Source organism: Dendrobates tinctorius, unplaced genomic scaffold (genome assembly GCF_039654945.1).
Source record: "Dendrobates tinctorius isolate UK_male_01 unplaced genomic scaffold, ASM3965494v1 ptg000043l, whole genome shotgun sequence".
Taxonomy (NCBI): Eukaryota; Metazoa; Chordata; class Amphibia; order Anura; family Dendrobatidae; genus Dendrobates; species Dendrobates tinctorius.
The window spans coordinates 14061782-14074374 of NW_027361711.1; positions in this window are offsets into that span (position 1 = coordinate 14061782).

Sequence of the window (12593 nt, forward strand, 5' to 3'; positions counted from 1 at the left end):
CTCAGTTTGTCACTTCAAGTAGTCGGCCAGTACCTCCGCGGTGTGTCTGTTGTCGCCCAAACACATCATCTTCAACACAGCCTGCTGACGCTTACCACTAGCTGTTCGATAGTGGGTCAACTCGTGTGCAACACTGGCAGCTGCTGATGGAGTGCTCATGCGACTGCGCTCTGTGGACGAGCTTTCGCTTCTGGAGGAGGAGGAGGAGGGTCGAATGCCTACAGCCAACTGCTTCCTATACCGTGGGCTAGGCAGCACTGTCCCACAGCCACTGTCCCCTATGGGCCCTGCATCCACCACATTAACTCAGTGCGCAGTGATGGACAAGTAACGGCCCTGGCCATGCCTACTGGACCATACATCTGTTGTGAGGTGCACCTTTCCACTCACTGATTTCTTGAGTGCATGGACAATGTGGTCTTTCACATGCACGTGGAAGGCTGGGATGGCTTTTCGCGAAAAGAAGTGCCGACTGGGTAGGTCATAGCGTGGTACTGCGTAGGCCATGAGCTCGTGGAAAGCTTTGCTTTCAACCAACCGGTAGGGCATCATCTCTAACGAGATTTTTCTTTGTGCACTTCTTACAGATAACTTTTGCCTGATCATAAGGATTTTGTTCAAAAAAGTGCCACACTGCACTCTTCCTACTGTGGAAGACATTTTGAGACCTTGCACGCTGTGCTAATTTGACCGTCTGGCCTAGCTGTCCTGCAACTGTTTTGGTTTTTTTAACACGTTTTTGGACTGCTATGGTCATGCCAGACAACAGCTGTTGCGATGTCGTTGCCTGCTGCAGATCCTCCTCCTCCTCTTCTGAGCTATTGGCAGCGGCACCCTCTTCCCCCAATGGATGCCAATCTGGGTCAACAACTGGGTCATCCATCACCTCCTCTTCAATTTCATGTGCACCTTCCTCTGTGTCACCGTGTAAGGTGGTATAGTATGCGGGAAGGGGCACCTGAGTTTCATCAGGGTCTGCTTCTGCCTCAGTACGCTGCAAGGACAATGTAGTGCTCTGAGTGAATGTACCAGCAGAAAAATCTAGCAGTGGCTCTGCATCAGTGCACTCCATGTCAGATTCATCTTGGACTGGGGAATTCACTATTTGACTTGCTAACCCAGGTATGGTATGTGAAAAGAGTTCCATGGAGTAATCGGTAGTGTGGCCTGCCACATCCTTCACTTTTGTAAGGGTGAATGACACAAGGAAAGGTGTTGATCGTGATCAGGAGCCTCCACTGACGAATCAGTGCTTTTATTTTTTGAAACTTCAGAAGAGGAGGCAACAGAGATGGAGGCTGTGTCAGCAATGTAAGCCAAAACTTGCTCCTGAAGTTCCGGCTTTAAAAGTGGTTTACCTTCTCCCAGAAAAGAGAGCCTTCGAGGCCTTGTGGAGCCAGACGATGACGCAGGCTCAACACCTCCTGCCTTAGGTGCTATTGTGCTTTTGGCACTACCAACAGATGCACCATCACCACCACCATCAGGACCAGCTGACAACCGCCGCCCACTTCCATGGCGTCTTGCACCATACTTCCTCATTTTTGTGAAAATGTATCCAAAATACCACCAGCTATATGGTACTGTAAAACAAGGTAGAAGGTGTATCTACTATTGGTGAGAATTTGAATCTCACTATAGATTTGAGGACGCTGAATTATTGTCTCAGGCACAGGAGAGTTTACACCTCAATGTAACAGGCTGAAATTGGACGGTGTATGACAAGGAGTAGGGTGTCTATAGGATTGGTGAGATTTTGAATCTCACTATAGATGTCAGGATGCTGAACTATTGTCTCAGGCCCAGGAGAGATTACACCTCAATGTAACAGGCTGAAATTGGATGATGTATGACAAGGTGAAGGGTGTCTATAGGATTTGTGAGAATTTGAATCTCACTATAGATTTGAGGATGCTGAACTATTGTCTCAGGCCCAGGAGAGATTACACCTCAATGTAACAGGCTGAAATTGGATGGTGTATGACAAGGTGAAGGGTGTCTATAGGATTGGTTAGAATTTGAATCTCACTATAGATTTGAGGACGCTGAACTATTGTCTCAGGCCCAGGAGAGATTACACCTCAATGTAACAGGCTGAAATTGGATGGTGTATGACAAGGAGTAGGGTGTCTTTAGGATTGGTGAGAATTTGAATCTCACTATATATTTGAGGACGCTGAACTATTGTCTCAGGCACAGGAGAGATTACACCTCCATGTAACAGGCTGAAATTGGATGGTGTATGACAAGGTGAAGGGTGTCTATAGAATTGGTGAGAATTTGAATCTCACTAGAGATTTGAGGACGCTGACAATGATGCTCTCAGTCCAAGTATGGATGCAGGCAGCCTGATAAGCAGAACTGTTGCACACACAAAAGGGTGGAAAAATGAACGCTTGGTAACTGTGCAGAAAAGAGGAAGAAAAGTATTTTTGCTTTTAAAAAAGCAGATGCAGCTATCAGGGAGCCTTATAAGGCAGCCTAATAACCAACAGAGCTGATGCACAAAAATAGAGTCTCCCCTGTCACTGCACACAAAGTGTTCTGTGTTGTAAGTGGAAATCACTAACAGTAGAAGCTGTTTTTTGGTTCTTCTTCCCTGCCTAATGCCCTCCATTCTTCTGAATCAGCAGCAGCAACCTCTCCCTAATGCTAAGATCGGCAGAAGTAAGATGGCGGTCGGTGTGCACACCCTTTTATAGCCCCTGTGACGCCACACAAAGCAAGCCAATCACTTGCATGCCCTTCTCAAAGATGGTGGTGACCGATGCCTATGTCATCGCTTTGCCCACAGTGTGCGTCCTCCATCATTGTCTGAAAAAGGGCGCTGGAAGCATCTTTTGAAATGCGACTTTGGCGCTCTGGTCGCCGACCTCACGCTATGGTCGGGTTTCGTTTCATGAAACCCGACTTCAGCGAAAGTCGCCGCATTTTGAATAGAATATGACCGACCCGTTTCGCTCAACTCTAGTGTTCACCATTGATCAGCTCTGCCCCCCGATGACATCACCACAGGTCCTTTAGCAATAGCTGAGCTCACACAGAAGCTGTATCTTCCAGCAGGAGGCGGCCGGGAAAGAATTTTTTTAGTTTTTTTTTATTTAATTATTATGTTTCCCCGCAGGATGGAGACACATGGACCATGTGCTTCCATCCTGTCAGGGCTGATTGGAGACAGGGGGAGGCAAGATGGAGACGGGTAGGATTGGAGACGGGGGCAGGATTGGAGACATTGGGGTCAGGATGGAGACGGGGCAGGATGGAGATGGGGCAGGATTGGAGATGGGGCAGGATTGGACGCAGGGGCAGGATGGAGATGGGGGCAGGATTGGAGGCGGGGGCAGGATGGAGACATGGCAGGATTGGAGGCGGTGCTTGATTGGAGACATTGGGGGCAGGATGGAGATGGGGCAGGATGGAGATGGGGGCAGGATGGAGATGGGGCAGGATGGAGACATTAGGGGCAGGATGGAGATGGGGCAGGATGGAGACATTGGGGGCAGGATTGGAGACATTGGGGGCAAGATGGAGATGGGGCAGGATTGGAGATGGGACAGGATGGAGACAGGGCAGGATTGGAGATGGGGGAGGATGGAGATGGGGGCAGGATGGAGATGGGGCAGGATGGATATGGGGCAGGATTGAGATGGGGCAGGATGGAGACATTGGGGGCAGGATTGGAGACATTGTGGGCAAGATGGAGATAGGGCAGGATTGAAGATGGGACAGGATGGAGACGGGGCAGGATTGGAGACGGGGCAGGATGGAGACATTGGGGGCAGGATGGAGACATTGGAGGCAGGATTGGAGACATTGGGGGCAAGATGGAGATGGTGCAGGATTGGAGATCGGATAGGATGGAGACAGGGCAGGATTGGAGACGGGGCAGGATTCGAGACAGGGGCAGGATGGAGACAGAGGCAGGATGGAGATGGGGCAGGATTGGAGACATTGGGGGCAGGATTGGAGACATTGGGGGCAGGATGGAGATGGGGCAGGATTGAGGTGGGGGTTGGATGGAGATGGGGCAAGATTGGAGACATTGGGGGCAAGATGGAGAAAGGGCAGGATTGGAGACATTGGGGGCAGGATTGGAGGCATTGGGGGCAGGATTGAAACATAGGGGGCAGGATGGAGACAATGGGGGCAGGGTGGAGATGGGGCAGGATTGGAGATACAGGGGGCAGGATGAAAGACATGGGGGCAAGATTGCAGGCACAGGGGGCATGATTGAAGACAAAGGGGCAGGATGGCAGACACTGGGGGCAGAATGGCAGACACAAGGGGCATGATTGGAGACACAGGGCAGGACTGGAGACACATGGGGGCAGGATTGCAGGTACAGGGGGCATGATTGGAGACAAAGGGGGCAGGATAAAAGACATGCGGGCAAGATTGCAGACACAGGGGGCATGATTATAGACAAAGGGGGCAGGATGAAAGACACAAGGGGCATGATTGGAAACAGGGCAAAATGGAGACATGGGGCAGGATTGGAGACACAGGGGGCAGGATTGGAGACAGATGGGGTAGGATTGTGAACAGATGGGGCAGGATCATGGGGCAGGATGGATACGATGGCGACAGATGGGGAGATCATATGTGGCACAATGGATACTCATGAGGGTGGGATGGGAGAACATATGGCTGAAGCCAGGAATGAGACACACGGGGGGGCAGGATGGGGATATTATTATCATAGGGGCTAATTAAAGGATATTATTACTGCTGTGATGTATTTATTTTATTTTTTGAGCATGCTGTTTTAAATGGGGGGGCAGTCCTGTTACTGTGTAGAGTGATACTATGTTGCCTTTTTTTCTTCGTGTGGTGTAGTGTAGAAGTTGGGAAAAAAATAAGTAATGTGTTCTGCAAGTGGAGCTCTAGATAACTGTGTTATTTCCTGCAGAGATGATCCCTGGCTGGAAGAAGTGATGGCGATCTGTGTTGGATGAAACATTTTGCCTAGAGACATCACTGGTGAGTTAGTGTGTTACCTATAAACTGACACTATACACTGTATACTATATACAGAGGTCCTGTGAATAATGTCACCAGTGATCACTGTATTACCTGTACATTATATACAGAGCGCCTGTGTATTTTGTCATTAATCACTGTATTACCAGTACACAGACACTGGATAGTAAGTACAGATCCCCTGTGTATAATGGCATTTATAGCGATAGTATTGTTTTTTTCATTACTGATCAGTATTGTAATATTCAGTCACTATGTGGTGGTAATATGTGGTCTGGACATGGTGTTGTGGTATTTGTCCCTTGTATGTGCTATTATTTGGTCACTTTGTGGTGGTAATATGTAGTCTGGTCCTGGTGTGGCGGTATTTGTTCCTTGTATGTGATATTAAGTATAGGTCACTATGTGGTGGTAATATTGTGTCTGGTCATGGTGCGGTGGTATTTATTAATTGTATGTGATATTAATGGTCATTTTAAAAATTGAAAAATTAATACAAATGTACCTAAATTGTATTGCATATTTTAACAAATATTTAATAGGTTACAGTAGAGTAGAGCTCGGCCAAAAGTGTCTACAGTGTTGTGATGGCGGCTTAAAAGATATTTTGGCAAAAAAAAAAATCTGCCGGCTATATGTGTGATCTGGTGATGGGAACTGTTAATGTGTGATTGGTGAGAAGTGGAGTTTTCCAAGAGAGGGTGGTGGGACTGTGGACAGTTTGAAGGGTGGAGGCAGGGCTGGGGTGGAGCCTGGGTGGAGTCTTACGGGGCCCCCAAAATTTTCCCAGTATGGGGCCCTGAAATTCCTAGTGGCAGCCCTGCCCCTACCCATATGCTGCAGCAGTTCAGGAATGTGCGGAGTGCGGATACTGGACAGTGTGGAATGGATGGATCCTCTTGGTCAGGCCTGCCCTGCCTGCTCCAGGTAAGAGTACTACCAGAGCTGAGCAGGACTGAGGGACTGGGACCGAGGCACAGGCATGATTTTGGGGGGGCTCCTGGGGTGGGGGAGAACTGAACATGGCAGGCATGATTTTGGGCGGCTCCACCCTGGGGGAGAACTGAAGCATAAATGGGGGGCCCCTGGCCTGGGGAAAAGGGAAGCATGGCCTGGGCTGCTCTTGAATAGGGGTACACCTGGCGAGAAGAATGGCTGCTCATGAATGGGGGGGGCCCTGGGGAGAAGCATGACTGCTCATGAATGGGACGTCTCATGGGGAGGAGAAGAAACATGAATCGGGCAGCCCACATAGGGGGAGAAGCAGCATAAACTGGGGGGGCCACATAGGAAGAAGCAGCATAAACTGGGGGGCCACATAGGGCGAGAAGCACTATGCCAAAAGTAGACCGCATATGGGGGAGAGCATTATGAAACAAAGGGAAACGGGGGTGCCAATATATATTACCTATCTATATGTTTACATAACTTTGCTGCCCTATGAAGGACGGGGGGCCCGAAAAATTTCTTCCACAGGGGCCCACTACAGTCTGTGTCCGCCCCTGACAAAATTGTAGGTTCTTTTTCGTGTTTCAGCAATAGCATCTTTGATCTATGATATGTGACGTAATTAGCATTGGTAATCCTTTCAGCTTATGTCTGAAGTAACTAATCAAATAGTAAACAAGGTTTAATTGGAGACTGCAAAAACAAAGAAAATTTAAAGGGACGTCTGCCATTGATGTATATAACCTATTAATATGAGCATACAGGTGGTGCAATAGTTAAAGTAGTCCTACCTGTATGCCTCATATATTATTCTTGTTGTTCAGAAATCAACTTTTATTTCTGTATGCTAATAATTTCTTCCAGGCTTTGGGACCAGCAATGCCTGGATGAAATCTCTGCCTCCTGTTTTCACTATCATACCACACTTCTGCCATCAGTGTTACAGTGCCATGTGACATGCATCAGTGGTCTCAGAGTCCCGCGCCTGTGCACTGTAATAGCATGAATATAAAGTACCTATTCCATTCTTCTACTGACTTTGGCTTCAGCGTTCTTCTGAGCAGGCGCTGACGTGTGTGGCGATAGCGTGCTCTCCCCACTACCTTCCTCCCTGCATAGTTAGGAACCATACAGTTTCTGATGCCCCTGTCACCCATGTATGCATGGTAGGGAGAGCACCTCATCGCTGCACATGACAGAGGTCACTGCAACGGAAGTAGGAAGAGACATGAGGCAGAGATTTCTTCCAGTCACTGCATGCCCCAAAGCCTGGAAAAAAATCATTAGCATCCATAAATTAAATAAAATATGATTTCTCAAAAACAAGACCATTAACATGAGTCATGCAGAGAAAGAGGGTGGTATAACCACAGGAAACAACCACAGATCCATAATTAAGAAAATATAAATCTTTATTACAAAAAAATATTTTATACAAAAAATATGTTAAAGACAACAACAGTAACGGGATAGATGCAGGCATGGACATGACCGTGCAGCTATGGGAAAAAGACACTCTGGCCCAGAAAGCCTAAACATGGTGCCTAAGATAATAGAAAGACAGAGGACCACGGTCAATGAAATCCAGAATGTGGAAAATATGCTGGGATAAAAAGTGACAACAATAATAATATCTAGCCACAAAGGGTTAATGGCCACCACATACATATCCTTCTAATAAGCATGTAAAACCATGGTACCCATTATCCAGGTGCAAAACCAATCAGTATCATGATAGTTAATATGCCATAATGTCTCAAGTTACCTCCAGTGAGTGGCACAATCCAGGCCACCGGGACCAGCGCATCTGCCCCGACGCGCGTTTTGGATGCTCGTCCTTCATCAGGTAGGACTAGAGTAACATTTCTATTACCTGTATGCCCATATTAATAGGTCATATACATCACTGGGGTGACAGATTCCCTTTAATTGTGTTCACACTTGCCTTCAGATATTACATTAGTCTTTTCAATTTTTAGAAACAGACAAATAAAATGAATGTCCAAAATGAATCTGTTGTATAACTGATGCAAATTGAAGCAGAGAGACCCCATTGCTTATGTTTGAGTGTCGTTAGGTGTCTGCTTCTCCATTCTTAAATCACACATAATAGAGGGCACATTCCCATTTCAGCTGTGGACCTTTCACAGTAGACATGCGTACTGTGAAATGCTGCTAAAGATAACGTTGGGAAAATTGTTCTGTAAAGCTACCTGTTTCACCCTTTTGCATTGAAAAGCACACTGACATCTGCAGTGCTGGTACTTCATAGCAGTGCTAGTGTGGTAGAAAATCCAGCTGGAAAATCAGCTGCCTTTTGGTATGTGGGAATACCACTATATCTTTATATGGTGGTTAGTAAACTGCTTTACTCTACAGTACCATGTATTTAGCGCACACTAAAACAAAGGCTTGGGTATTTCAGTTATAGGTAAGCTGAAGAAGCAGTACTCAATGTCAAGCAGCAGCTGCAAAATCAAATAAGATTTTAAGATGTATGAAAAGAGAGAGAGAATCCTGTGATCCCCATGTATTATTTATTACCCCTTTATAAATCACTTGTGAGGCCACATCTTGAATATGGGATCCACTGTCGGGCTCCACATTTTAAATTGGAAATTTAGTCAGTTCACAGGTGGGATGATAGATTCTTACATCCTATAATGAGAGGTTAGGAAAATTGGGCATTTTTAGCTTAGATAAAATTGACCTCAGATTTTATATAATTTATATGTATGAACACATGTGTGGTCAATACAAAGGACTGGCACATGACTTATTCCTTCCAAGGACCTTACAAAGGACCTGGACACAATCATTACATGTGAAGGAAAGATGGTTCCGGCAGCTAGACAGGAAAGGGTTCGTTATAATTAGAGCATGAAGACTGCGAAGAGGTAATAATGGGAGATACTAAAACACCATGACTAAATGTACTGGATACTTTTGTCACACAAATGGCATTAAGAGTTAGAAATAATTTAATGATAGAGAATGTACAACTGGTGGAGAAAGGTTGAACTTCATGAACCTATGTCTACTTTCAAGCTATGTAACTGTGAGGCAACAAGGCAACCACAATAAACAGTACCCCCACTTTCACTGTTCCAGTGATAACATAATCCAGACACAGGTAAATAAAAGAAAAAATATAAAAATTCCCCAAAGATTTGTTTTACCTATTGGAGGACATGTGATAAAGAGAATAAGGTAAAAGTTAGACAAAAAACATGTAATATACAAAATTGGTAATAAAGACTCAAAATAGATAAAAAAATAAACAAAGCCATGCTTCCAGTGGAGTGTCATTAACTAGTGCGTGCCATATATCAAAGAAATAATCTCACAAAGGTGAAAAACAGTAAAAAAAAATAGTTTGGACCTTTGTCTTTAGCAATAAAAAAGAATACTGCTAAAACTAGCTAGTTAAAAAACGCAAAAATCAGTTTACTAACCTCCAAAAAAAAAAAAAATGATAGTATGACTAAATGTGAAAAAGTGGTCAAGTTTTATTGGTTATAAAAACCCAGAATGCTTTTAGGATACATACAGCATGAGCTCTGTGGTACTTTATAAAAAGAATAGGTTGTAAAATTGCAGAATGATGACTCAAGACTGCTCTGAGCCACAGTCTGAGATTGTACATTAGACATAGAGTCCAAGTTCAGAGACAAAATGTGACTTGCATGAAACATACAATATGCTATGTACCTGATCCAAATAATGTCATCCTGTCTGTAGCTATTTCTAAACTGACATCACTTCCTTTCTCAGTTACTACGGAATGTAATCTCATAACAATCGAAACTGTTGGGGTCAAAAACAATAATGCTTGGGAGTGAACATAGCAAAGATGCTCCATCAATGCAACCAGAAAAGTCATGGAAGATGGCTCCCAGGGGATGTAATGCAAATAAGCAGATAAAAGTGAGTGTGTGGCACCCCCAGGAGTATGGTCGCCACAGTGGCATTACCTTCCTCCTAGGGAGTGTGATGTCTTGCTTGGAAGCAATGAAGGATCTCTCTATCAGGTAAATCAACACACAGTACGGTTCCCACTCCAGGCCAGCAGAGGGAGCTCTGAACCAAAACTGGGGGAGGAGCTGCTCTCTGGGGGCCAGGAAGGGGAAGTTGAGTTAGTTCGTGTGAGGAGGGCGAAGTGTGTGGACGAGAGGAGAAGAGCTGGAGGATTGAGCAGAGTTCAGGCTCACTTCTAGCATAGCGCATGTTCCGGAGTCCGGTCTCCGAGGTTGTATGGATACTGATGTTCCTGCAGAAGAAACATCAGTATCCTGGAATAGGAAGCTGTAAATGCTCTTTACTTGGAGGCTCAACAGCAACGTGTGAGCCAGAAGAAGGAGGCTACAGCTGTCTGTCATACGAGGGGGTTCTAAAAGAGAGCAAGCAAGAGGAACTTCAGTGTAACTCAGTACTGCATGTACCTCAGACAAGCGCTAGAAAGGAGACTACACAACCCATCTGCATAGAGAGATTCCTAAGTTGCTTCCAGGCTGGCCAACTCCTGCTCCATGTGTAATCTGGATCCTGGACTGCACTTGCAAAGCAAAGTAAAGGTAAAGGAAACTGCACCCTGTTGTGTCATTGCCTTCTTCCTGCAACCCCTTCAGCACTGCTACATCTCTGTGCCTAACACTGAACCCTCTTCCTCAACACCTATTACTACTGCCCTGGGACTACAGCTCTACCTGTGGGGAGCTATTACATCTTGCTGCCTTATACCATCTGTCCCAGAGGATCTGCCTGCAGTGTCGTCTTAACCCCTTTATTGCTGAGTACCACAGGTGGCGTCACGTATCATCCACATATAATTTTAATCAGCCACGCTCAACCCCTTTTACATGGACGCCCTGGGCCACGGACCGGGTCACCGCTACCATGACACTTCCCTCTGAGATACCGGCCCGGTACCGAGTACTCCACTGCCCTGGCGAGCGATCCAAGTGCTTAAAGCTACTTTTATTGGGTTAGCAATATATTTTTATGGGGCTAGGCTTAAAAGGTGTTGTCCAGGATTAGAAACACAAAAGATTTGCCTATTTCCAGCAACAGCACTACATCTGTTTTTTTTGCTATGTCTGGCATTTCAATTCATCCCTAATCGAGCTGTTTCTGAAGAGTAAAAGATAACTTTTTTCCAATTGACAATTCTTTTAATTCTGGCCAATAGATTAGAAATTATTCTTTTGTAATAAGCAAAACATTATTTGGTCTATAAAAATTTGGCTATAAAATCAAATATTTTACCTTATGTAAAATGCTTTCTTGGAAAAAACATTGCATTTTTGTCCTTGGGAACCTATCAAGGCCCAGCCTTCACTGTATAATGGAGGTTGCTTTGGCTGCAAAAGACCACTTTTTCTTTATGCTGACATACATGAAGCCTGCCATTTTGATTTATAATATTGCTAGAGTTGAGCGAAACGGGTCGAAAAAATTCAAAAGTCGCCGACTTTTGGCAAAGTCGGGTTTCATGAAACGAAACCCGACCCTAGGATGAGGTCGGCCACGAGGTCGGCGACTTACGCGCCAAAGTTGCATTTCAAAAGTTTGTTTTGCGCTCTTTTTCAGCCAATCAGGATCCACGGACACTGTGGGCAACGTGATGACCTAGGCACGGGTCACCACCATCTTTCAGAAGGGCATGCAAGTGATTGGCTTGCTTTGGTGGGCGTCACAGGGGGTATAAAAGGGCGTGCACGCCGACCGCCATCTTACTTCTGCCGATCTTAGTATAGGGAGAGGTTGCTGCTGATTCTGTAGGGAGAGCGTTAGGCAGGGAAGAAGACAAAAAAACTGCTTCTGCTGCTAGCGATTTGGCCTGCACAACACACAAGTCACTGTGTGTGCAGTGCAAGGGGAGGCTATATTGTGGTGTATCAGTGGTGTTGGTTGTTGGGCTGCCTTTTAAGGCTTCCTGACACGCTGGCATTGCTGTTTACCCACTGCTCCACAAACTGCTTTTTTAAAAGCAATCCAATCTCCCTTATCCTCTAGTCACTTTTGTCACAGCTGTGCCATCGAGCCTGTCACATAGCGCTCAGATATCAGTGGGCCTCACACAATCCACAAGTGTCCAGTGTCCAAAAGTGTGCGCAGAGATTCAAAATCTCCATTATCCTCTCGTCACTTTGGTCACAGGCAGCTGTGCCATCGAGCGTGTCACATAGCGCTCAGATATCAGTGGGCCTCACACAATCCACAAGTGTCCAGTGTCCAAAAGTGTGCGCAGAGATTCAAAATCTCCATTATCCTCTCGTCACTTTGGTCATAGGCAGCTGTGCCATCGAGCGTGTCACATAGCGCTCAGATATCAGTGGGCCTCACACAATCCACAAGTGTCCAGTGTCCAAAAGTGTGCGCAGAGATTCAAAATCTCCATTATCCTCTCGTCACTTTGGTCACAGCTGTGCCATCGAGCCTGTCACATAGCACTCAGATATCAGTGGGCCTCACACAATCCACAAGTGTCCAGTGTCCAAAAGTGTGCGCAGAGATTCAAAATCTCCATTATCCTCTCATCACTTTTGTCACAGGCAGCTGTGCCATCGAGCGTGTCACATAGCGCTCAGATATCAGTGGGCCTCACACAATCCACAAGTGTCCAGTGTCCAAAAGTGTGCGCAGAGATTCAAAATCTCCATTAT